General features: G+C 46.4%; 5 non-coding genes across 5 annotated transcripts; all 5 read right to left on the reverse strand.

The window, feature by feature from the left end:
- Nucleotides 1-7,199: 7,199 nt before the first annotated feature.
- Nucleotides 7,200-7,272, reverse strand: TRNAM-CAU (transfer RNA methionine (anticodon CAU)). The gene has a single exon. It is a non-coding gene; the product is annotated as a tRNA-Met (tRNA).
- Nucleotides 7,273-13,396: 6,124 nt separating this feature from the next.
- TRNAM-CAU (transfer RNA methionine (anticodon CAU)) lies at nucleotides 13,397-13,469 on the reverse strand. Its single transcript has one exon. It is a non-coding gene; the product is annotated as a tRNA-Met (tRNA).
- Nucleotides 13,470-13,993: 524 nt separating this feature from the next.
- On the reverse strand, nucleotides 13,994-14,066 carry TRNAV-CAC (transfer RNA valine (anticodon CAC)). The gene has a single exon. It is a non-coding gene; the product is annotated as a tRNA-Val (tRNA).
- Nucleotides 14,067-20,029: 5,963 nt separating this feature from the next.
- Nucleotides 20,030-20,102, reverse strand: TRNAM-CAU (transfer RNA methionine (anticodon CAU)). Its single transcript has one exon. It is a non-coding gene; the product is annotated as a tRNA-Met (tRNA).
- Nucleotides 20,103-23,588: 3,486 nt separating this feature from the next.
- Nucleotides 23,589-23,661, reverse strand: TRNAM-CAU (transfer RNA methionine (anticodon CAU)). Its single transcript has one exon. It is a non-coding gene; the product is annotated as a tRNA-Met (tRNA).
- Between the last annotated feature and the right edge of the window lie 470 nt (nucleotides 23,662-24,131).

Genomic DNA, 24,131 nt, shown 5'->3' on the forward strand with positions numbered 1-24,131 from the left:
CTAGTTCGCTAATCGTACGAGGTTTATCCGTACTTAGCAGGCTACTTGCGCGACACGAACTTCAGTTGTGCTGCCGGATTACATTGATTGTAAAACATTTTATTCGCCGGGAAGAGCTTGGCAAGAGTTCGCGTTAAGTGGTCGAGAGTACATAGCCCTCGACGACTTTGTCAGCCCACTCCACCGCCAAAGCTTGCGTTCTGGGGTCAGAGCTAGCCAGCACGGTCTCCCACCGCTCGAGAGAAGGAGCTGTAACTAGATCACCCGGAGGTGGCTCTATTTTGCAGTCCCACAGGATGTGATCGTAGGTAGCACGTTGGCCACAGTGTTTGCAGTTTGGGTTGTAAAGATCTGGATAAATGTGCGCGAGGAGTGATGGGGTGCGTATCGATCTCGTCTGTAGACGACGCCACGTAACCTCTTGTTCTTTAGTAAGTCTTTTGTCTGGAGGGGGGAAAATTCTCCTCTCTAGTTTAAAATGATTGGTGAGATCATGATATGGATCACAATCATTTATTCATTCATTGAATTAAAATTTCCCGCCTTGTTGGAGGTCCTCGACATGCCTGTTTTTCTACCGTTGGTGTGTGGACATTAGATTGACACATTTAGCTCACCAAATACTGTTTCCAATTAGGGGCGAGAAAACGCAAGAACTTTATTACGATGCAGCATCAGGAGAACCTTCAGGGTATGACTGAGGCTTAGGGAGCTAAAGGATAACGTTACCGCCAGCTGTGCTTTTTTCCAAAGCCTCCTAGAACGCGTTTGCACGGAGAGGCAGCTCATCGTCTTAGGTGACTTCAATTGTGTCCTAAATGCTCGCGATAAGTCAAGCATCCGGGGGTTTCGAGACAGGAGCACTGAAGTGTTGATCAGAATTATTGATAACGGAAACCTCGAAGATGTGGCTGAATGTCTTGAGGGTGCGCGGGCAGTGAAGTTCACCCATTTTCAGGGCTCAAGCCATGCACGGCTGGACCGCATTTATACATCAGTTGACCTTGCCTCTGTATGCAGCCAATACGAAGTTGTGGGAGTGTCCTTCTCAGACCGCTGTTTAGTTGAGTGCTGCCTCGGAAGTGTCAAGCGAAGCAAGGCATTTTCATCGGAAATGTGGAAGCTAAACAACACGCTTGTTCGCGACGATGTCTGCTACCGAGCAGTAAAGGATGAAATAGGAAAAATAAACCCGTGCAAGACCCTGATGATATGGCAACCGTGGGAGTTAAGCAAAGAATCTTTAAAAATCAAAGCAATAGAAAGGGCCACTTGTATCCGGTATAAGGAAAAACAAGACGAAGCTGAGTTAAAGGCACTACTGCAAACGTTGCTGAAGCAGGAATGCAAGGCGCCTGGGAAATGGATTGAAGATGTCAGGAAAACCAAGCAAAAGATAGAACTCATGGAAGAACGGCGTTATCGCGGAGCACTGGTGAGGGCGAGGGCGGAAGACATAGCTGCTGGCGAAGCGCCATCAAAACGTGCTCTCGGTTTAGAAAAAGCCCACGCTGAAAGTAATCACATCGATAAAATAGAATGGGGGGGGGGGGGGGGTATCTTATCGGCAGACAATGACCCCATCGAAGCAGCCTTTACACAATTCTACCAGAGGCTTTTTTCGTGGCATCCGGCAGACGCAGTTGCATTTAAGCATCAGTTTCTTGGTGCAATGCCATGGCTGGACGAAGAAAGGAAAAAGAAAATGGCACTAGAAATAACTGAAAACGAAGTAGGGCATGCGATAGATGAATTAAACCTCGGAAAATCACCAGGACCAGATGGATTCAGTGCGGCATTTTATAAAGAATTTAAGCATGAAATTGCCCCAGTGCTATGTACAATGTTTAACGAAGCCTATGGAATAAACTTTTTGCCTCCGTCTTTTGGGACCTCCCATACGGTACTCATACCGAAAACTGATGATATAGAGAAATTAAAATCTGTTACCGCATATCGACCGATAGCACTCACTAATGTGGACTACAAAATGTTTATGAAGGTATTGGCGCGAAGACTACAGACAGTGATAAAGGAAATTGTTGGACCCCACCAGACATGTGGAATAAAAGGGCGATCGATTTTTTCCAACATTCACAAAGCACGCAGTGTACTTGAAACCTGCGATGCAATTAATGGGCGGGTGGCTATGCTTCAGATTGATCTCGAAAAAGCTTTTGATTGTGTTTCTCATGAAATCTTGTTTTCCGTTTTAGACCATGTGAATGTCGGTTCAGTTATCCGCGAGGGTGTAGCCCTGGCGTATCGAAACTGCACGACAAGATTGATTGTTAACAAGTGCCTGGGGGCCCCCATTAGCGTGCAGCGTTCGGTGCGTCAGGGCTGCCCCCTCAGCCCTCTCTTATTTTGTATTTACATCGAAACACTGTGTAGGAAAATATTAGAAGACAATAGTATTAATGGCTTTAGGTTGCAAGCTGCTGAAGTTAAGCTGCTGGCGTATGCTGACGACGTTGCTGTATTCACGGTTGATCAGGAGAGCATAAGCGAAGCTGTCGGGTGTGTACGCGAGTTCAGCGAAGTCACCGGTAGCGGGGTTAATTGGTCCAAATGCCTCGGACTCTGGCATGGATGGTGGCCATCCCACCCGGACCATTTTGCCAACGTACCGTGGACGACGACACCGGGCAAGTATTTGGGCGTTCCGCTCGATGCTTATCGCGAAAGCGAGGAGTATTGGAAACAGCAAACGAAAGAAGCACGTGACAGAGCTGGAAAATGGAAAGGCACTAATATCTCCATTTTCGCCAGAGCTACAGTCTGCAAACTGTTTTTTATTAGCAAGCTCTGGTATGTGATGCAGGTTTTGCATTGCTCTCGGGTGCACTTTCAGAAGTTACACCGGATTTTTGCCGTCTTTATATGGGCTTCCGAATGGGAACGTTGCAGCCGAACGAACCTGTTCCGGCGGGTAAAAGACGGGGGGTTGGGGCTAGGGCACCTCTTTTTAAGGCAGCTGGTGAACCGTTTTTTGTTTTTTCGCGACGTCTCAGACCCGTTCTTGCGCACCGTGTGCCAGGTGAGGCTGCGGCGATTGCTGCCCGTGTTTGTTGTTACCACAGAAGAGCTCTCGGGTGGAATTTTTGGTTACTACAAAGAGATTGTAGCAAGTGTTGGGTTTCTTTCAGCGCGTTTTTCTAGCGATTATTTGTATAAAACTAAAAGAAAGAAGTTGTACCATGATCTTTGTGATATTGTTTTCCCAGAGCCTATGTACAGGGCCTTGTACAGTGGAGGTCCTGGAGCTGATGTTTTAAAAAGGGTAAAGAAAATGCAGGTGTCACCAGGAGTAAAGACCTTCTTTTTTAAATTACACACCGGGACACTCCCAGTTAAAAAGATTTTGGAAGGAAAGGATTTCTTTTTACCGTGGGGATCGAACTGCTTAATTTGTAAACAGCCTGAAAAAATAGACCATGTTTTTTTGCATTGCAGGGAAGGGGTTTATTTTTGGGATGTGTTACAAAGGACAATAAAGAAAGAGCTACCACTTGACGCGCAGGGAATTCGTTATTTAAGCACTGACAATGAGGATGGGGTACCATTTGATCTCATAATGCTCTTGGGCCTCCACAGTATATGGCGCTCCAGAATGGCAGGCTATTATTGTGACAAAGACGCACGACCTGCCCGAATTTATTTTCGGGAAAGAATGGACTGCTTTCTGGCCATCCAGAAAGCAGCAGCGGAGCCTCCCGAGTGGCTCTCGAGGCTTGAGCCGCTCTGTATGCTTCGTGAATTTTAGTATGACGAAGCCAGACTCATGATGGCTGACCACGACAGTGTCGTATGTACATATCGTTTTGTGTGTTTTTTGTTGAGTGTTTTTTGTGTAAATGTTATGGGTCAAAGCCAGGCAATAAAGAAAAAAAAACGTTACCGCCAGCTGCTCGCCTATACTAGCCTGCGAGCCCCTGGTTTTCTGTGTTGTGATGATAGTGGCATGACTCGTTCATTCGTCCCCTTCAAAAAAAAAAGGGCACAAAATTAACACCGCCTGCCCCGGGTGAGGATCGCACTCACGACCTTCAGACTATGAGACTGACGTGCTGCCTACTGCGCTACCGAGGCGGATGCTGCGGCCAGCGTTGAACTGTCACCTCAGTTTCGGTGTCATTCAACGCGCTGTATATTGCTTTCCCACAGCATATACTATAGTCGGGTACAACTCAAGAAAGCAGCGGCTTTTCCCCGTCAAAGGACCCCATTCCAGCCAATGGCGTCGACCGACTCTCATAACCATGCTAGCGTGACAAAGCAGGGAGTGGCGATGAAACGGGATAGTTCCCTCCCTCCATGGTCAAGGATAGACACCTCTCTCCATTGTGGCGCCGCTCTCTGCATTGTTAAGATAAGAGGGTCACGAGAATCGGCCCACGCCATTGGCCGGAAGTGGGTGCTTTGGCGTTGAAAAGCCACTGCGTTCTTGAGTTGTATCGCACTATAGTTAACGAACGCTTATTAAAAAAATAGAAAAATTAAAGGCTTGACTACCACAATACCCGAGGAAAAAATACCATGCATGACTCACAGTCTGCCTTGCCGCCTCAGCCATTTTAAATTACATTTAAACTCACTGCTTGTGCCGTTTTGGGGTTGCTTTAAATAATTTTGCATGCGTTTGTTTACGGTTTTCCAACAGGCCATTTCTTTTGGAGAGGAAAATTCGGAGCAAAAAGTTGGGTGCTCGCAGCTTCTCACTTCCCCTCGCTACTTCGCTTATCTGGCGTCTCCTTTGCCTGATGTATGGCACTGATTTCGAACATGCACATGAACATCATTATAGGATGACAATGCATTAGCATTACTTATTCTCCTGTCTTTTAATTCCTTCTGCTCTACTTATTTATCCTGTCTTGAATTCTTATATACTTTGCCATGTATTTCTTTGCTCAACAAAGATTTTTTGTTCAACTTTACTAACTGCCGAGAACCTTTGCTGTGCTCTTTGCTGAGTCATTCGTATTCATTTTTGCTTGGCATGTGGTTTTAGATGGCAAATGTCATTACACCGCCGGGCGTTGCCGACCACTTTTTCTTCAAGGTGGGGCTTAATTCTAATGCCAAGTTATTGCCATTTTCCCTGCGCGATCCTCTTTCTTTGATTGCTTTTTTGTCGATCGCTCAAACATTCCCACGTCGTTGGTGGATGACGTCAAGGAGCGGCCAGAAATCTGCAGTGCCCATATATGCCCATATTTCAATTGCAACGTACAAACCCAGTTTGTGTTTGCGGGCTTTCCCAAAATGCATTAACGTCTTTGCGCCTCACCGCAATCATGCCAATGAAGACCAGGTCATGTTTAACACAAAACAGCGATAAATTTACCTTTGCTGTTGCGACATGAACTCAGTAATTAGCCGCTGCGGTGGCTCAGTGGATATGGCGCTCGGCTGCTGACCCGAAAGACGCGGATTCGATCCCGACCGCGGCGGTCGAATTTTGATGGAGGCGAAATTCTAGAGGCCCGTGTACCGATGTCAATGCAGGCTAAGGAACCCCAGGTGGTCGAAATTTCCGGAGCCCTTCCCTACGGCGTCCCTCTTAGCCTGAGTGCCTTTGAGACGTTAAAACACCAAAAACCATAAACCATGATCTCAGTTATTTCAAAATATTGAAAACAACTTCTTGAGCAATGCGCGATGCGATAAAAATATAAAAATCGCTTGCCATACGCTTATACACTATATATCCTATGGGTTCGACAGCGGAACCAGATTTTCATCTATACGCCTGCCATCCACTAAATATATTGAACATATCCGAGAGTTCGTATTATTGGTACGATTACGAAGACTTTCCCGTTTACGCAAGACTTCTATGGGCAATTTAATTCCCAGGTAGACGCGGAAGCGGTGCAGCGGAAACATGTCGCAACCGACTTGTGACTGTTGTTGCATGCTGCTCGCAAGTGCTGTCGGCGATCCGCTCCAGATTTTTTTCTTATTATGTGTGAAGTCCACGCAGTGTTGTCCCGACGACCTTGAAACTGAGAACGTCATTGAGAAAGGGACAGAAATCATTGAAATGGCTGACATTAAAAAATAAAAAGCTGCTCTGATTTGCGTAAAGCACGCGACATGCACCGCCTACTCGAGACTGGCAAGAATGGACCGCCGGAAGCGGAAATGGCCAATTGAGGGGTTTGGAGAGTATTTTTACTCCCCATCCTGCCTTCAGACCGAACGCGTCAAGCGTTGCCGTCAACATCCTGCCCACATGCTCTGCAGCTTTGCCGCATTTTACAAGGCTCATACCTCACTTCCATACATGACATCCTCCTCACAAATACATTTCAACCGCCAAGTTGAAGGGGCCCGTACGATTACTTCGTTATAGCCGTAGCTTCGTTATAGCCCCGTGTTGACCGAGCTTCCAAGGGGAACCATCATGCCTTCGTTATAAGAAGCATTTCCTTATAAACCGTTTCGTTATAATGAGGTTAGACTGAAGTCCCCAGCTCTTGCTGAACATTCCAGGGCACCTCTGTGTTTTCTGTCTGGGACAATCTTTACATAGTTTCAATCGGGAGTTGTGCCTCCCGCAGCTGTCCCTGGAAAAAGTGGAAGCCGGCTTGATACCGTCGGTAAGCATTCAAGCGGCCAATTTAAAGGGGAAGCGCTTTAGAAGGTGTGACTTTTTTTTTTGTTTAACAGAAACTGAACGGCAGATAAGACATAAGAGGTCTTTCAAGTGCTAATCATGTTCTTCTTTCTTTTCACTGAAGCTGCGTGAATATACCAGCGAGGTCACGCACACCTAGTTCGCTAATCGTAGGAGATTTATCCGTACTTAGCAGGCTACATGAGCGACACGATCTTCAGTTTTGCTGCAGGAGTAAAATCATTTGTTCATTCATTGAATTCAAATTTCCCGCCTTGTTGGAAGTTCTCGACATGCCTGTTTTTCTAAAGTTGGTGTGTGGACATTAGATGACATTTTTAGCTCACCAAATACTGATTCCAATTAGGGGCGAGAAAACACAAGAACCTTATTACGATACAGCATCAGGAGAATCTTCAGGGTATGATTGAGGCTTAGGGAGCTAAAGGATAACATTACCGCCAACCGCTGGCTAATACTAGCCAGCGAGCCTCTGGTTTTCTGTGTTGTGATGGTAGTGGCATGACTCGTTGATTCGTCCCCTTCAAAAAAAGGGCAGAAAAATAACTCCGCCTGCCCCGGGTGAGGATCGAACTCACGACCTTCAGATTATGAGACTGACGCGCTGCATACTGCGCTACCGAGGCGGATGGTGCAGCAGTCGTTGAAATGTCACCTCAGCTTCGGTGTCATACAACGCGCTATGTATATATTGCTTTCCCACAACATGGACTATAGTCTGATACAACTCAAGAAAGCAGCGGCTTTTCGCCGCTGGCGTCGGCCGATTCTCATGACCATGCTAGCGTGACAAGCAGGGAGTGGTGATGAAAGGGGACACATAGCCCCTTTTCTCTGTGATTGGGGATATAGACCCCTCTTTTCATTGTGGCGCCGCTCCCTGCTTTTTAACGCTTGTAGGGTCATGAGAATCGCCCGACGCCATTGGCTGGAAGGGGTCAGGATAATATTAATTGGTTTTGGGGGAAAGGAAACGGCGCAGTATCTGTCTCATATATCGTTGGACAATTGAACCGCGTCTAAGGGAAGGGATAGAGGAGGGAGTGAAAGAGGAAAGGAAGAAATAGGTGCCGTAGTGGAGGGCTCCGGAATAATTTCGACCACCTGGGGATGTTTAACGTGCACTGACATCGCACAGCACACGGGCGCCTTAGCGCTTTGCTTCCATAAAAACGCAGCCGCCGCGGTCGGGTTCGAACTCGGGAACTCCAGATCATTGACGGGTAACCCCGGCGCGTTCATGAGTTGTATCGTCCGATACATTTACGATGTATCGGACTGTATTGTATTGTAGTTGTATCGGACTATATTCAGATAAAACTATAGTCCGAAGCTTATTAAAAAATAGAAAAAGGAAAGATTTGAGGCCCACAATACCCGTGGAAAGAAAAGTATACATGACTCACAGTCTGCCTTCCCAGGTTTGTCACAGCAGTTTTAAATTAGATTTAAACGCACTGCGTGTGCCGTTTTGGGGTTGCTTTAAATTGTTTTGCGTGCGTCTGCTTACGGTTCATCAACAGGCCATTTCTTTTGGAGAGGAAAATTCGGAACAAAAGTTGGGTGCTCGCAGCTTCTCACTTCCCCTCGCTACAGAGCTTATCTGGCGTCTCCTTTGCCTGATGTATGGTAGTAGTAGAAAACATTTATTCCAAAAAGGTAGGATAGAGAGGCGAAAATACAGATTTTGGGTGGAGTCCTTATTTCAGGACCCCAATGTCCACCGCAGTTGCTCTTGCTTGGGATATCAGCTTTCGCTGCGTCGCCAAGTCAGAGCTGAGCAGGGCAGACTCCCAGTGTTCCTCGGAGTTATGTTTGTCTAGTTCGGGGGGCTTGGGACCGGAGCAGCCCCATGTTACATAATATGTTGTTAGAATTCCGCCACACCAGGGGCAGATGCTGTCATATCTGTCGGGCAAGATAATGTGATACTTGGGTAGGTTATGAAAGGTGTTCGTCTGTAGTTGTCGCCATTCCCTCGCCTCTGCCGCCGTTAGCTTACGGTGTGGTGCGGGATACCTTGTCTGTGTTCGGCGAAGGAGGAGGCGCTCGCCGTACGTAGAGGGGAGAGGGGTGAGGTCGGGGAGGTTAGTCGCTCGGTTAGTATATCCTCGAGCTAGACTGTCCGCGGCCTCGTTTCCCTCGAGCCACTCGTGCCCAGGAGTCCAAGTGTTTTGGTGCTTGCATGTGGAATTTTGAACTTGTGGGGTAGTCAGAATGGGAGCGAAGGAGTGTGGAAGTCTGTCAGACAGGAAGAGGCGACACGGGGACTCGGAGTCGGAAATAATTTTTAACTCATTTCCAGTAGCATCCCCGTACTGGATTGCGAGGGCAATTGCAGCAGTTTCTGCTACTGTGGGAGAGCAGTTTCGTAGGGAGGCGCTGGCGATTTTCTTGAAATTGGTGTCCAAGACGACCGCCACCGCGTTTGTTGAATCGGGGTACATGGCGGCGTCGACGTATACAGCATTTTGTGCCTGTCGATGTGTGCGGCACAGATAGTCCACTCGCGCATTTCGTCGTCCCTTTTTTGAGTCCGAGTGCATGTTCTTCGGGAGTGGAGCTACATACACGCGAGTTCGCAGAGTTGAGGGTAGGTCTCGGTTGTCCTGGACGGCGCGTATGTCAGCCGGGGAACCCACTCTTTCCAAGATTGCGCGTCCAGCTTTGGTGGTGAGGAGGCGTTCCTTTTGCGATGCTAGGACGGCTTCTCGAATTTTTTGTATTGTGTTGGTCAGTCCCAGGTCCTCGAGGTGGCAGTTGGCCGTGTACATCAGGAGGCCTAACGCATGTTTGTAGGCGGTACGGATGATGGCATCTGCTTTGTCCCGCTCATTCTCCAGAAGTGGTAGGAATGGGAGACCGTATGACAGGCGGCTCATAACTAGAGCCTGTATCAGTCGAATTGTATCCTCCTCTCTAATGCCTTTTCGGTTGCGGGTGATGCGCCGAATCATGCGGGAGATCTGGAGGGCAGTTGTCCGGAGACGCTGTAACGTGTGGTTGGCTTTCCTGTCGCTCTGAAGCCAAAGGCCCAGGATGCGGATGAGAGGGACTTCCTTTGTACTCGTACCTTCGATGTAAACCTCGATGTCGCCGGTAGATTTGTAGGCGTAGCCCAGAATGCAGATAATTTCGGATTGGCCGGGTGCGCAGCGGAGGCCGCAATTTGCTGCTTGTCTTTCTACGAAATTGACTGCCTCCTGTAGGGTGTTTTCTTTGTCGGCAAGGGAACCCCAGGTGGACCAGATGGTAATATCATCAGCGTAGATAGTATAGCCGATGCCTTCAATAGCCTCGAGTGCTTTTGCCATGCCGATCATAGCTATATTGAAGAGGAGAGGAGAGATGATAGAGCCTTGCAAATGGGGAGTGCCTTTGTTGGGTGTCTGCTCTGTGCCGGAGCGGACATCTCCCATGCCAATCGTGGCCGTGCGGTTGCTCAGAAAGTTTTTGATGTAGTTGAAGGTCTTGGGTCCGCAATCGAGGGCGTTGAGCTCTTTCAAGATGGCGTCGTGAGAAACGTTGATGTATGGCACTGATTTCGAGCATGAACATGAACATCATTATAGGATGACAATGGATTGGCATTAGGTCTTCTCCTATCTTTTAATTCCTTCTGCTCTACTTATTTATCTTGTCTTCATGTTCTCTTAGATAATTTGACATGAATTTCTTTGCGCAACAAAGATTTTTTGTTCAACTTTACAAACTGCCGAGAACCTTTGTTGTGCTCTTTGCTGAGTCATTCGTATTCATTTTTGCTCTGCTCGGCACGTGGTTTTAGATGGCAAATGTCATTACACCGCCGGGCGTTGCCGACCACTTTTTCTTCAAGGTAGGGCTTATAATTCTAATTCCAAGTTATTACCATTTTCACTGCGCGATCCTCTTTGTTTGATTGCTTTTTTCTCGATCGCTCAAACATACCCACGTCGTTGGGGGATGACGTCAAGGACCGGCCAGGAATTTGCAGTGCCCATATATGCCCACATTTCAATTGCAACGTACAAATCCAGTTTTTGTTTGCGGGCCTGCGAAAAATGCATTAATGTATTGGCGCTGCACCGCGATCATGCCAATGAAAACCAGGTAAAGTTTAACACAAAACAGAGGTAAATTTACCATTGCTATTGCGACATGATCTCAGTAATTAGCCGCCGCGGTGGCTCAGTGGTTACGGCGCTCGGCTGCAGACCCGAAAGACGCGGGTTCGATCCCGGCCGCGGCGGTCGAATTTCGATCGAGGCGAAATTCTAGAGGCCCGTGTACCGGGCGATATCAGTGCAGGTTAGAGAGCCTCAGGTGGTCGAAATTTCCAGAGCCCTTCACTACGGTGTGCCTCATAGCCTGAGTGGCTTTGAGACGTTAAACCCCCAAAAACCATTAACCATGATCTCAGAAATTTCACGACATTGAAAAAAACTTGTTGGGCAATGCGCGATGCGATAAAAATAGAACAATCACTTGCCATACGCTTATACACTATATATCCTATGGGTTCGACAGCGGAACCAGATTTTCATCAATACGCCTACCATCCACTAAATGGATTGAACATATCAAGGAGTTCGTATAATTGGTACGATTACGAAGACTTTCCCGTTTACGCAAGTCTTCTATGGGAAATTTAATTCCCAGGTAGACGCGAAAGTGGTGCAGCGGAAACATGTCGCAACCGCATTGTGACTGTTTTTGCATGCTGCTCGCAAGTGCTGCCGGCGGTCCGCTCCAGATTTTTTTCTTATTAAGTGTGAAGTCCACGCTGTGTTGTCCCGACGACCTTAAAACTGAGAATGTCATTGAGAAAGGGATTAGAAATGTTTGAAAAGGCTAACTACTTTTTTTGTAACCAAAAAAGCTGCTCTGATTTGCGGAAAGCACGTACGCGACTGCACAGCCTACTCGGGACTGGCAAAAATGGACCGCCGGAAGCGGAAATGGGCAATTGAGGGGTTTGGAAAGTATTTTTACTCCCCAGCCTGCCTTCAGACCGAACGCGTCAAGCGTTGCCGTCAACATCATGCCCACATGCTGTGCAGCTTGGCGTCATTTTACAAGGCTGATACCCCACTTTGCCATATATTCCGTATGTGACATCCTCCTCACAAGTACATTTGAACCACCAAGTTGAAGAGGCCCGTACGATTACTTCGTTATAGCCGTTGCTTCGTTATAGCCCCGTGCTGACCGAGCTTCGAAGGGGAATCTTCATTCCTTCGTTATATCCAACATTTCGTTGTAAACCGTTTCGTTATAAGGAGGTTAGACTGAAGTTCCTAGCTCTTGCTGAACCTTCCAGGGAACCTGTGTGTTTTTTTATGTCTGGGACAATCTTTACATAGTTTCAATCGGGAGTTGTGCCTCCCGCAGCTGTCCCTGTAAAAGGTGGAAGCTTGCTTGATACCGTCGGTAAGCATTCAAGCGGCCAATTTAAAGGGGAAGCGCTTTAGAAGGTTTGACTTTGATTTCTGTTTAACAGAAACTGAATGGCAGATAAGACATAAGAGGTCTTTCAAGTGCTAATCATGTTCTTTCTTTTCACTGAAGCTGCGTGAATATCATGCGAGGTCACGCCCACGTAGTTCGCGAATCGCAGGAGATTTATCCGTACTTAGCGGACTACTTGCGCGACAAAAGTTTCAGTTTTGCTTCTAGATTAAAATAGTTTATTATTAATGCGAAAACATTAGATGGTGTTTGGTGTTTGTGGGGGTTTAACGTCCCGAAGCGACTCAGGCTATAAGAGACGCCGTTGTGAAGGGCTCCGGAAATTTCGACCACCTGGGGTTCCTTAACGTGCACTGACATCGCACACGCAGTATACGGCCCTCTAGAATTTTGCCGCCATCGAAATTCGACCTCGGCGGCCGAGATCGAACCCGCGTCTTTCGGGCCGGCAGCCGAGCGTCGTAACCACTCAGCCACCGCGGCGGCTGAAGCATTAGATGATGGTTAGGTCCCGTGTTTCGTGTCAGCAAAACTTTCTCCGCACGATTACGTAGTTCTGTGTAGGTGAATGTGCAAAAGTTTGATTGTGGTAAATAGTCAGTGATGAGATCTTGCTCTGAAAGAAATTTGATTGATTAATTGCAGTTTGTTAGTTACTTAAATGCTAAAATTACGCTTGAAATTTTTTTGAATTTTCACCGTAGCCACGGACGCTAGCATAGCACCTGGACGCGCAAACTACAATAAAGAAAAAAAGGAAATTAAAAGTGAAATAAAGAAATTAAATCAAACAAAAATTAAACAGTAAGAAATAAAAATAAATATAACGCATACTAGTGTCGTGCAAAAATGCCCGCTTTCTAGAAAGTTCTGTGACGTCACATCTGCTGACGTCACTGCATGTCTATACATAGAAGCAACGCAATACTTTCGCATTACTCCAGCGCGGGTCGCCGCAGTGGTCTCAAAGTTTTTCATTCACTGAATTCAAATTTCCCGCCTTGTTGGACGTTCTCGACACGCCTGTTTTTCTACCGTTGGTGTGTGGACATAAGATTTGCACTTTTAGCTGACCAAATACCGTTTCCAATTAGGGGCGAGAAAAAGCAAGAACTTTATTACTGCGCGGCATTAGGAGGGTCTTCAGGGTATGATTGAGGCTTAGGGGGTTAGAAGATAACATTACCGCATACTCCTCACCTATTCTAGTCTGCCAGTCTGTTCTTTTTTTGTGTGTGTTGCGATGATGGTGTCCTGACTCCTCCTTTCGTCCTTTTGGGAAAAAAAGTAAACTCCGCCTGCCCCGGGTGAGGATCAAACTCACGACCTTCAGATTATGAGACTGACGCGCTGCCTACTGCGCTACCGAGGCGGATGCTGCAGCGGTCGTTGAAATGTCATCTCAGTTTCGGTGTCATACAACGCGCTGTATATCTATTTCGTATATCTGTATATCTATATACCACCGAGGTCACGCCCACCTAGTTCGCCAATCGTAGGAGGTTTATCCGTACTTAGCAGGCCACTTGCGCGACACGAACTTCAGTTGTGCTGCCGGATTACAATCATTTATTCATTCATTGAATTAAAATTTCCCGCCTTGTTGGAGGTCCTCGACATGCCTGTTTTTCTACCGTTGGTGTGTGGACATTAGATTGACACATTTAGCTCACCAAATACTGTTTCCAATTAGGGGCGAGAAAACGCAAGAAATTTATTACGATGGAGCATCAGGAGAACCTTCAGGGTATGATTGAGGCTTAGGGAGCTAAAGGATAACATTACCGCAAGCTGCTCGCCTATACTAGCCTGCGAGCCCCTGGTTTTCTGTGTTGTGATGATAATGACATGACTCATTCTTTCGTCGCCTTCAAAAAAAGACAATATAACTCCGCCTGCCCCGGGTGAGGATCGAACTCACGACCTTCAGATTGTGAGACCGACGCGCTGCCTACTGCGCTACCGAGGCGGATGCTACGGCTAGCGTTGCAATGTCACCTCAGTTTCGGTGTCATACAACGCGCTGTATATTGCTTTCCGACAACACATACTATAGTCGGGTACAACTCAAGAAAGCAGCGGCTTTTCCCGGTCAAAGGACCCCATTCCAGCCAATGGCGTCGACCGACTCTCATAACCATGTTAGCGTGACAAAGCAGGGAGTGGTGATGAAACGGGATAGTTCCCTCCCTCCATGGTCAAGGATAGACCAAGGATAGACCACCTCTCTCCATTGTGGCGCCGCTCCCTGCATTGTTAAGCTAAGAGGGTCACGAGAATCGGCCGACGCCATTGGCCGGAAGTGGGTGCATTGGCGTTGAAAAGCCATTGCGTTCTTGAGTTGTATCCCACTACAGTTAACGAACGCTTATTAAAAAAATAGAAAAATTAAAGGCTTGACTACTACAATACCCGAGGAAAAAATACCATGCATGACTCACAGTCTGCATTGCCGCCTCAGCCATTTTAAATTACATTTAAACGCACTGCTTGTGCCGTTTTGGGGCTGCTTTAAATAATTTTGCATGCGTTTGTTTACGGTTTTCCAACAGGCCATTTCTTTTGGAGAGGAAAATTCGGAACAAAAGTTGGCTGCTCGCAGCTTCTCACTTCCCCTCGCTACGTAGCTTATCTGGCGTCTCCTTTGCCTGATGTATGGCACTGATTTCGAACATGCACATGAACATCATTATACGATGACAATGCATTAGCATTAGTTATTCTCCTATCTTTTAATTGCTTCTGCTCTACTTATTTATCCTGTCTTGAATTCTTATATACTTTGCCATGTATTTCTTTGCTCAACAAAGATTTTTTGTTCAACTTTACTAACTGCCGAGAACCTTTGCTGTGCTCTTTGCTGAGTCATTCGTATTCATTTTTGCTTGGCATGTGGTTTTAGATGGCAAATGTCATTACACCGCCGGGCGTTGCCGACCACTTTTTCTTCAAGGTGGGGCTTAATTCTAATGCCAAGTTATCACCATTTTCACTGCATGATCCCCTTTGTTTGATTGCTTTTTTCTCAATCGCTCAAACATTCCCACGTCGTTGGTGGATGACGTCAAGGAGCGGCCAGAAATTTGCAGTGCCCATATATGCCCACATTTCAATTGCAACGTACAAATCCAGTTTTTGTTTGCGGGCCTGCCCAAAATGCATTAATGTATTGGCGCCACACCGCGATCATGCCAATGAAAACCAGGTGAAGTTTAACACAAAACAGAGGTAAATTTACCATTGCGGTTGCGACATGAACTCAGTAATTAGCCGCCACGGTGGCTCAGTGGTTATGGCTCTCGGCTGCTGACCCGAAAGACGCGGATTCGATGCCGGCCGCGGCGGTCGAATTTCGATGAATGCGATATTCTAGAGGCCCGTGTACCCGGCGATGTCAGTGCAGGCTAAGGAACCCCAGGTGTTCGAAATTTCCGGAGCCCTTCATTACGGCGCATAGCCTGAGTGGCTTTGAGGCGTTAAACCCCAAAAAACCATAAACCATGATCTCAGTAATTTCACGATATTGAAAACAACTTGTTGAGCAATGCGCGATGCGATAAAAACAGAACAATCTCTTGCCATACGCTTATACACTATATATCCTATGGGTTCAACATCGGTACCATATTTACATCCATACGCCTGATATCCACTAAATAGATTGAACATATCCGAGAGTTCGTATAATAGGTACGATTACGAAGACTTTCCCGTTTACGCAAGACTTCTATGGGCAATTTATTTCCCAGGTAGACGTGGAAGCGGTGCAGCGGAAACATGTCGCAACTGCATTGTGACTGTTTTTGCACGCTGCTCGCAAGTGCTGTCGGCGATCCGGTCCAGATTTTTTTCTTATTATGCGTGAAGTGCACGCGGTGTTGTCCCGACGACCTTGAAACTGAGAACGTCATTGAGAAAGGGATAGAATTCTTTGAAATGGCTGACTGTTTCAAAAAAAAAAAAGCTGCTCTGATTTGCGTAAAGCACGGGACTGCACAGCCTACTCGAGACTGGCAAAAATGGACCGCCGGAAGCGGAAATTGGCAATTGAGGGGTTTGGAGAGTATTTTACTACCCAGCGTGCCCTCAGACCGAACGCGTCAAGCGTTGCCGTCAATATTATGCCCATACGCTGTGCATCTTGGCGTCATTTTTTAAGGCTCATACCCCACTTTGCCATATATTCCATGTGACATTCTCCTCACAAATACATTTGAACCACCAAGTTTAAGGGGCCCGTACGATTACTTCGTTATAGCCGTAGCTTCGTTATAGCCCCGAGTTGACCGAGCTTCCAAGGGGAACCATCATGCCTTCGTTATATGCAACATTTCGTTATAAACCGTTTCGTTATAATGAGGTTAGACTGCAGTCCCTAGCTCTTGCTGAACCTTCCAGGGCACCTCTGTGTTTTCTATATCTGGGACAATCTTTACATAGTTCCAACCGGGAGTTGTGCCTCCCGCAGCTGTCCCTGTAAAAAGTGGAAGCCGGCTTGATACACTCGGTAAGCATTCAAGCGGCCAATTTAAAAGGCAAGCGCTTAAAAGGGTGTGACTTTAATTTTTGTTTAACAGAAACTGCATGGCAGATAAGGCATAAGAGGTCTTACAAGTGCTAATCATGTTCTTTCTTTTCACTGAAGCTGCGTGAATACCATGCGAAGTCACGCCCACGTAGTTCGCGAATCGCAGGAGATTTATCCGTACTTAGCAAACTACTTGCGCGACAAAAGCTTCAGTTTTGCTTCTAGATTAAAATAATTTATTGTTAATGCGAAATCATTAGATGGTGTTTGGTGTTTGTGGGGGTTTAACGTCCCGAAGCTACTCAGGCTATAAGAGACGCCGTAGTGAAGGGCTCCTTAAATTTCGACCACCTGGGGTTCCTTAACGTGCACTGACATCGCACACAGTACACGGCCCTCTAGAAATTCGCCGCCATCGAAATTCGACCGCCGTGGCCGAGATCGAACCCGCGTCTTTCGGGCCAGCAGCCAAGCGCCGTAACCACTCAGCCACCACTGCGGCTAAGGCATTAGACGATGGTTATGTCCCGTGTTTCGTGTCAGCAAAACTTTCTCCGCACGATTACGTAGTTCTGTGTAGGTGAAGATGCAAAAGTTTGATAGTGGTAGATAGTGCGTGATGAGATCTTGCTTTGAAAGAAATTTGATTGATTAATTGCAATTTGTTAGTTAAGCGCAAAAATTACGCTTTAAACTTTTTTGAATTTTCACTGTAGCCACGTATGTCAGCATAGCACCTGGACGCCCAAACTAAAATAAATAAAGAAAGGAAATTAAAAGTGAAATAAAGAAATTAAAAACAGGAACAAAAATTAACAAGTAAGGAATAAAAATCAATATAACGCATATTGGTGTCGTGCGAAAATGCCCGCGGGGTAGTAAGTTCTATGACGTCACATCCGCTGACGTCACTGCACGTGTATGGACCTCCTGCATGTTTGTAAACAAACGAGGTGGCGCTGCAGTCGCTAGCGAGCTCGTGGTAGGCAAAAGGTCGGGGAGTGGCGTCGCGGATAGGTGTTGAGCGCGGGTTTTCAAGGCTTGTAGGCGCGTTTCCAGTTTCTGCGAATCATAGCAATGGTCGATGCTTCCAACTTAGTAATTTGTTGAAGTACACGAGCTCGCGTTGGCCACGTGCGGCCTATAAAGAGAAATAGTTTGCCACTGTATTGTATATATGGTTAGTAGTAAACATGTAGTAAGCATTCCTGCCGTTTATTTATGCGCTAATCATTGTGTAAAACAAGTTTTGACACTCTGCACTAGTGTCACTGCACTAGTTTTGCACTCTGCACTAGGACAATAGTGAGGGGAAGCGCTGGCCTTGTTTCGTCGGAGCAGACGTGCGCTCAACGTCTGCTGACATATGTACGTGTCTAGCTGTGCGAAAAGTGGGGACAGCGTCGTGTCCCTGATCTCCTCTGTCTCGCTTAGCGCTGTTTTTAGCCGCATGACCACGCACCAGCCAGGCCGACTTGTCCTCTTGTTAAGCTGGTCGATTTGGTGAAAATTTTTGATTTCTAGAATTATTTTTTTTCCTAGCCCTGAAGTCTAGTTTCGTGACGAAAAATTATAGCAAAATATTGAGTACAAATTTATAAATTACGCTTTTTAGAAGTGTGGTCGTCAAAAATTGTGAAGTAATTTCTTTGATTTCAGTGCCGCATTTCTTTGACCAAAGCGAAAGCGAAGATGCCATAAACGAGGGAATAAACTTTAAGGTTCGTTTTCTGACCTCTCACATTTTCTGCGACAGGATCACTCACCTTCGTAATTCGCATGAAAATCAAGTGATTCCATTTGTCGCAAACTATTCCTGAGACGTTGAGGAGCGTAATCTCTCGATTTTTTTCTCTACACGTGCAGTATTGTGTTAGTTATTTTTTGTAAGAAACGTTTTCATGTAAGTATGCATGCATAAGTACTGATCATATAGAAAAAGAACTAATCGCGTCATCATACAGAACATGGCTTTATGTACATGCTGGCATAAAAAAACTGCGCACTATCTACTCAATTATTTGAGACCTAGCTTGGGGGGACTTGACGACGGTGTTAATTTATAATTACCCAGAACTGCACCAGGTATAGCTATAAATAAAAGGAATTACTGAAACTAGCGTAGGAATTTCATATTTGCACCAAGTTTAGTTACATATCGCATGCATGAATAACGAAAACACTTTTTATGCCGCGTCACCTCTCAATCTCGCCACGTGTCTGTTAGTAGCACGCCTGCGGCTGCTTCTTTCCAAACAAGCTTCGCGATCATGTATTAACTCATGAAACATGACACATGCATGATGCAATGAAAAAGCATATGGCATTTATCACACTTAAGGTACGTGCGATTCTAAGCACACCAACGCGACCGCGCAAGATTGACACAACTTACCAGACTTCTTTCTACTCGAATGAAATAATTACGTCGTCATATCAAGAAACAGTTTCAAGTAAATATTAAATGTCACAAAACGCGCCATTAAAACATGGTGTGCTATTAACAAAAAAACGCATTCCTTGGGGGCGAGTGAACCTGTCGGCGCCCCGTGCACTCCGGCTCAAGGTGATAAGTACGTGTGCAGCTGCATATGTCTTTTTTTTCCTTGAGCAATTATCAGCCTACTATCCTGAAGTTCAGGTCAATGAACGCAGCAACTTGCATACTATTAAGTGCATTGAGTGGCAGTGCCTATCGAATCCCAGACTTCGCGCTTTACTACCGTGGCCCAATGCCTGTTAGCCAGTTTCCGAATGCGGCATTTATGCGCGAGAAACCTATCGAGGCTAATTTAATATTTTTTATGCTACTACGCGGATTCAGCAGTGACGCAGCTGGTCAATACATGCTGCTTCTGCAGTTCACAGGCTTGAAGCAGCCGCCGGTAACTGCGGCAGCTGCGGTAGGCACGGGCAAGCGGAACCTGTTTTGCCTACCATGCGAAAGTCGCTGCTAACATCAGCGCCACCGCACCTTCGTGACGTCGCGGGGTGAAGGAGGTCCATATATACAAGCAACGCAATACTTTCGCATTTCTCCAGCGCGGGTCGCCGCAGTCGTCTCAAAGTTTTTCATTCCCTGAATTCAAATTTCCCTCCTTGTTGGATGTTCTCAGCATACCTGTTTTTCTACCGTTGATGTGTCGACATTAGATTTGCACATTTAGCTCACCAAATACTGTTTCCAATTAGCGGCGAGAAAAAGCAAGAACTTTTTTTCTGCGCGGCATTAGGAGGGTCTACAGGGTATGCATAACTGAGGCTTAGGGAGTTACAAGATAACATTACAGCATACTCCTCACCTATTCTAGTCTGCCAGCCTGTTCTTTTTTTGTGTGTTGCGATGATGGTGGCCTGAGTCCTTCTTTCGTCGTTTGAAAAAAGGCAAAAAAAATAACACCGCCTGCCCCGGGTGAGGATCGAACTCACGCCCTTCAGATTATGAGACTGACGCGCTGCCTACTGCGCTACCGAGGCGGATGCTGGGGCGGGAGTTGAAATGTCATCTCAGCTTCGGTGTCACAACGCACTGTATATCTATTGCTATCCCACATGTGCTATAGTCGGATACAATTAAAAAAAGCAGCAGCTTTTTCCCGTCAAAGGACACCCCTTCCAGCCAGTGGCGTCGGCCGATTCTCATGACCATGCTAGCGTGACAAAGCAGGGAGTGGTGATGAAACGGGATAGTCCCCACCCTCCATGGTCAAGGATAGACACCTCTCTCCATTGCGGCGCCGCTCCCTGATTTGTCACGCTAGCAGGGTCATGAGAATCAGCCGACGCCTTTGATTGGAAAGGGGCCATAATATTAATAATAATTGGTTTTTGAGGAATGGAAACGCCGCAGTGTCTGTCTCATATATCGTTGGACACATGAACCGCGCCGTAAGGGAAGGGATAGAGGAGGGAGTGAAAGAAGAAATGAAGAAAGAGGTTCCGTAGTGGAGGGCTCCGGAACAATTTCGACCGCCTGGAGATCTTTAACGTGCGCTGACATCGCACAGCACACGGGCGCCTCAGCGTTTTTCCTCCATAAAAACGCAGCAGCCGCGGTCGGGTTCGAAAGTGGGAACTCCGGATCATTGACGGGAAATCCCGGCGCGTTCTTAAGTTGTATCAGGACTATAGTCCGATACATGTACTATGTATCGAACTATATCGAATTGTAGTTCTATCGGACTATAGTCAGATAAAACTACAGTCCGAAGCTTATTAAAAATAGAAAAATGAAATATTTGAGGCCCACAGTACCCAGGGAAAAATAAGCATACACGATTCACAGTCTGCCTTCCCTGTTTGGTCTCAGCAATTTTAAATTACATTTAAACGCACTGCGTGTACCGTTCTGGGGTTGCTTTAAATTGTTTTGCGCGCGTTTATTTTGTTTACGGTTTGTCAACAGGCCATTTCCTTTGAAGAGGAAAATTCGGAACAAAAGTTGGGTGCTCACAGCTTCTCACTTCCCCTCGCTACATCGCTTATCTGGCGTCTCCTTTGCCTGATGTATGGCACTGATTTCGAACATGCACATGAACATCATTATAGGATGACAATGCATTAGCATTAGGTCTTCTCCTATCTTTTAATTCCTTCTGCTCTACTTATTTATCTTGTCTTCATGTTCTCTTACACACTTTGCCATGAATTTCTTTGCGCAACAAAGATTTTTTTGTTCAACTTTACAAACTGCCCAGAACCATTGCTGTGCTCTTTGCTGAGTCATTCGTGTTCATTTTTGCTCGGCATGTGATTTTGGATGGCAAATGTCATTAAACCGCCGGGCGTTGCCGACCACTTTTTCTTCAAGGTAGGGCTTAATTCTAATGCCAAGTTATTACCATTTTCACTGCACTGTCCTCTTTCTTTGATTGCTTTTTTCTCGATCGCTCAAACATACCCGCGTCGTTGGTGGATGACGTCAAGGAGCGGCCAGAAATTTGCAGTGCCCATATATGCCCACATTTCAGTTGCAACGTACAAATCCAGTTTGTGTTTGAGGGCCGGCCCGAAATGCATTAAAGTCTTGGCGCCGCACCGCGATCATGCCAATGAAAACCATGTCAATTTTAACACAAAACAGAGGTCAATTTACCATTGCTATTGCGGCATGATCTCAGTGATTACCCGCCGCGGTGGCTCAATGGTTATGGCGCTCGGCTGCTGACCCGAAAGACGCGGATTCGATCCCGGCCGCGGCGGTCGAATTTCGATGAAGGCGAAATTCTAGAGGCCCGTGTACCCGGCGATGTCAGTGCAGGTTAAAGAGCCCCAGGTGGTCGAAATTTCCGGTGCCCTTCACTACGGCGTCCCTCATAGCCTCAGTGGCTTTGGGGCGTTAAACCCGCATAAACCATATACCATGATCTCAGTAATTTCATGATGTTGAAAACAACTTTTTGAGCAATGCATGATGCGATAAAAATAGAATCACTTGCCATATGCTTATATACTATATATCCTATAGGTTCGACATCGGTACCAGATTTTCATCCATAGGCCTGCCGTCCACTAAATAGATTGAACATATCCGAGAGTTCATATAATTGGTATACGAATACGAAGACTTTCCCGTTTACGCAAGGCTTCTATGGGCAATTTATTTCCCAGGTAGACGTGGAAGCGGTGCAGCGGAAACATGTCGCAACCTTATTGTGACTTTTATTGCATATTGCTCGCAAGTGCTGTCGGCGATCAGCTCCCGATGTTTTTTTCTGATATGTGTGCAGTACACGCAGTGTTATCCCGACGACCTTGCAACTGAGAACGTCATTGAGAAAGGGATGGTATATTCTTTTAAACTACTAACAACTTTTTCGAATAAAAAAGGCTGCTCTGATTTGCGTAAAGCACGCGACTGCACAGCCTACTCGGGACTGACAAAAATGGACCGCCGGAAGCGGAAATGGGCAATTGATGGGCATGTATAGTATTTTACTCCCCAGCCTGCCTTCAGACCGAACGCGTCAAGCGTTGCCGTCAACATCATGCCCACATGCTGTGCAGCTTGGCGTCATTTTACAACGCTCATACCCCACTTTGCCATATATTCCATATATGACATCGTCCTCACAAATGCATTTGAACCATCAAGTTGAAGGGTCCCGAACGATTACTTCATTATAGCCGTAGTTTCGTTATAGCCCCGTATTGACAGAGCTTTCAAGAGAAATCATCATTCCTTTGTTGTATCCAACATTTCGTTATAAACCGTTTCATTATAATGACATTAGACTGAAGTGTCTAGCTCTTGCTGAACCTTCTAGAGCACATCTGTGTTTTCTATGTCTGGGACAGTCTTTACATAGTTTCAGCCGCGAGTTGTGCCTCCCGCAGCTGTCCCTGTAAAAGCTGGAAGCCGGCTTGATACCGTCGGTAAGCATTCAAGCCGCCAATTTAAAGGGGAAGCGTTTAAGAGGGTGTGACATTTTTCTTTTAAACGGAAACTGAATGGCAGATATAAGACAAAAGAGGTCGCATCAAGTGCTAATCATGTTCTTTCTTTTCACTGAAGCTGCCTGAATATACCAGCGAGGTCACGCCCACGTAGTTCGCTATTCATAGGAGATTTATCCGTACCTATCAGGCTACTTGCTCGACACGAGCTTCAGTTTTGCTGTCGGGTTAATATATTTATTCATTCATTGAATTCAAATTTCCCGCCTTGTTGGAGGTTCTCGACATGCCTGTTTTTCTACCGTTGGTGTGTGGACATTAGATTGACACATTTAGCTCACCAAATACAGTTTCCAATTAGGGGCGAGAAAACGCAAGAACTTTATTACGACGCAGAGTCAGGAGAATCTCCAGGGTATGATTGATGCTTAGGGGGATAAAGGAGAACATTACCGGCAGCTGCTCGCCTATACTAGCCTGCGGCCCCTGGTTTTCTGTGTTGGGATGATAGGGGCATGACTCATTCATTTGTCCCCTTCAAAAAAAAGGTAAAAAATTAACTCCGCCTGCCCCGGGTGAGGATCGAACTCACGACCTTCAGATTATGAGACTGACGCGCTGCCTACTGCGCTACCGAGGCGGATGCTGGGGCGAACGTTGCAATGTCACCTCAGTTTTGGTGCCATACAACGCGCTGTGTATCTATTGCTTTCCCACAATATGGACTATAGTCCGATACAACTCAAGAAAGCAGCGGCTTTTCCCGGTCAATGAACCCCTTTTCCAGCCAATGGCGTCGACCGATTCTCATAACCATGCTAGCGTGACAAAGCAGGGAGTGGTGATGAAACGGGATAGTCCCCACCCTCCATGGTCAAGGATAGACACCTCTCTCCATTGCGGCGCCGCTCCCTGATTTGTCACGCTAGCAGGGTCATGAGAATCAGCCGACGCCATTGATCGGAAAGGGGTTCTTTGGTGTCGAAAAGCCACTGCGTTCTTGAGTTGTATCCCACTATAGTTAACGAACGCATATTAAAAAGTTTAGAAAAAGGAAAGATTTGACAACCACAATACCCGGGAAGAAAAAGCATACTGACTCATAGTCTG

This window comes from Amblyomma americanum, chromosome 5 (genome assembly GCF_052857255.1).
Source record: "Amblyomma americanum isolate KBUSLIRL-KWMA chromosome 5, ASM5285725v1, whole genome shotgun sequence".
NCBI classification, from domain to species: Eukaryota; Metazoa; Arthropoda; class Arachnida; order Ixodida; family Ixodidae; genus Amblyomma; species Amblyomma americanum.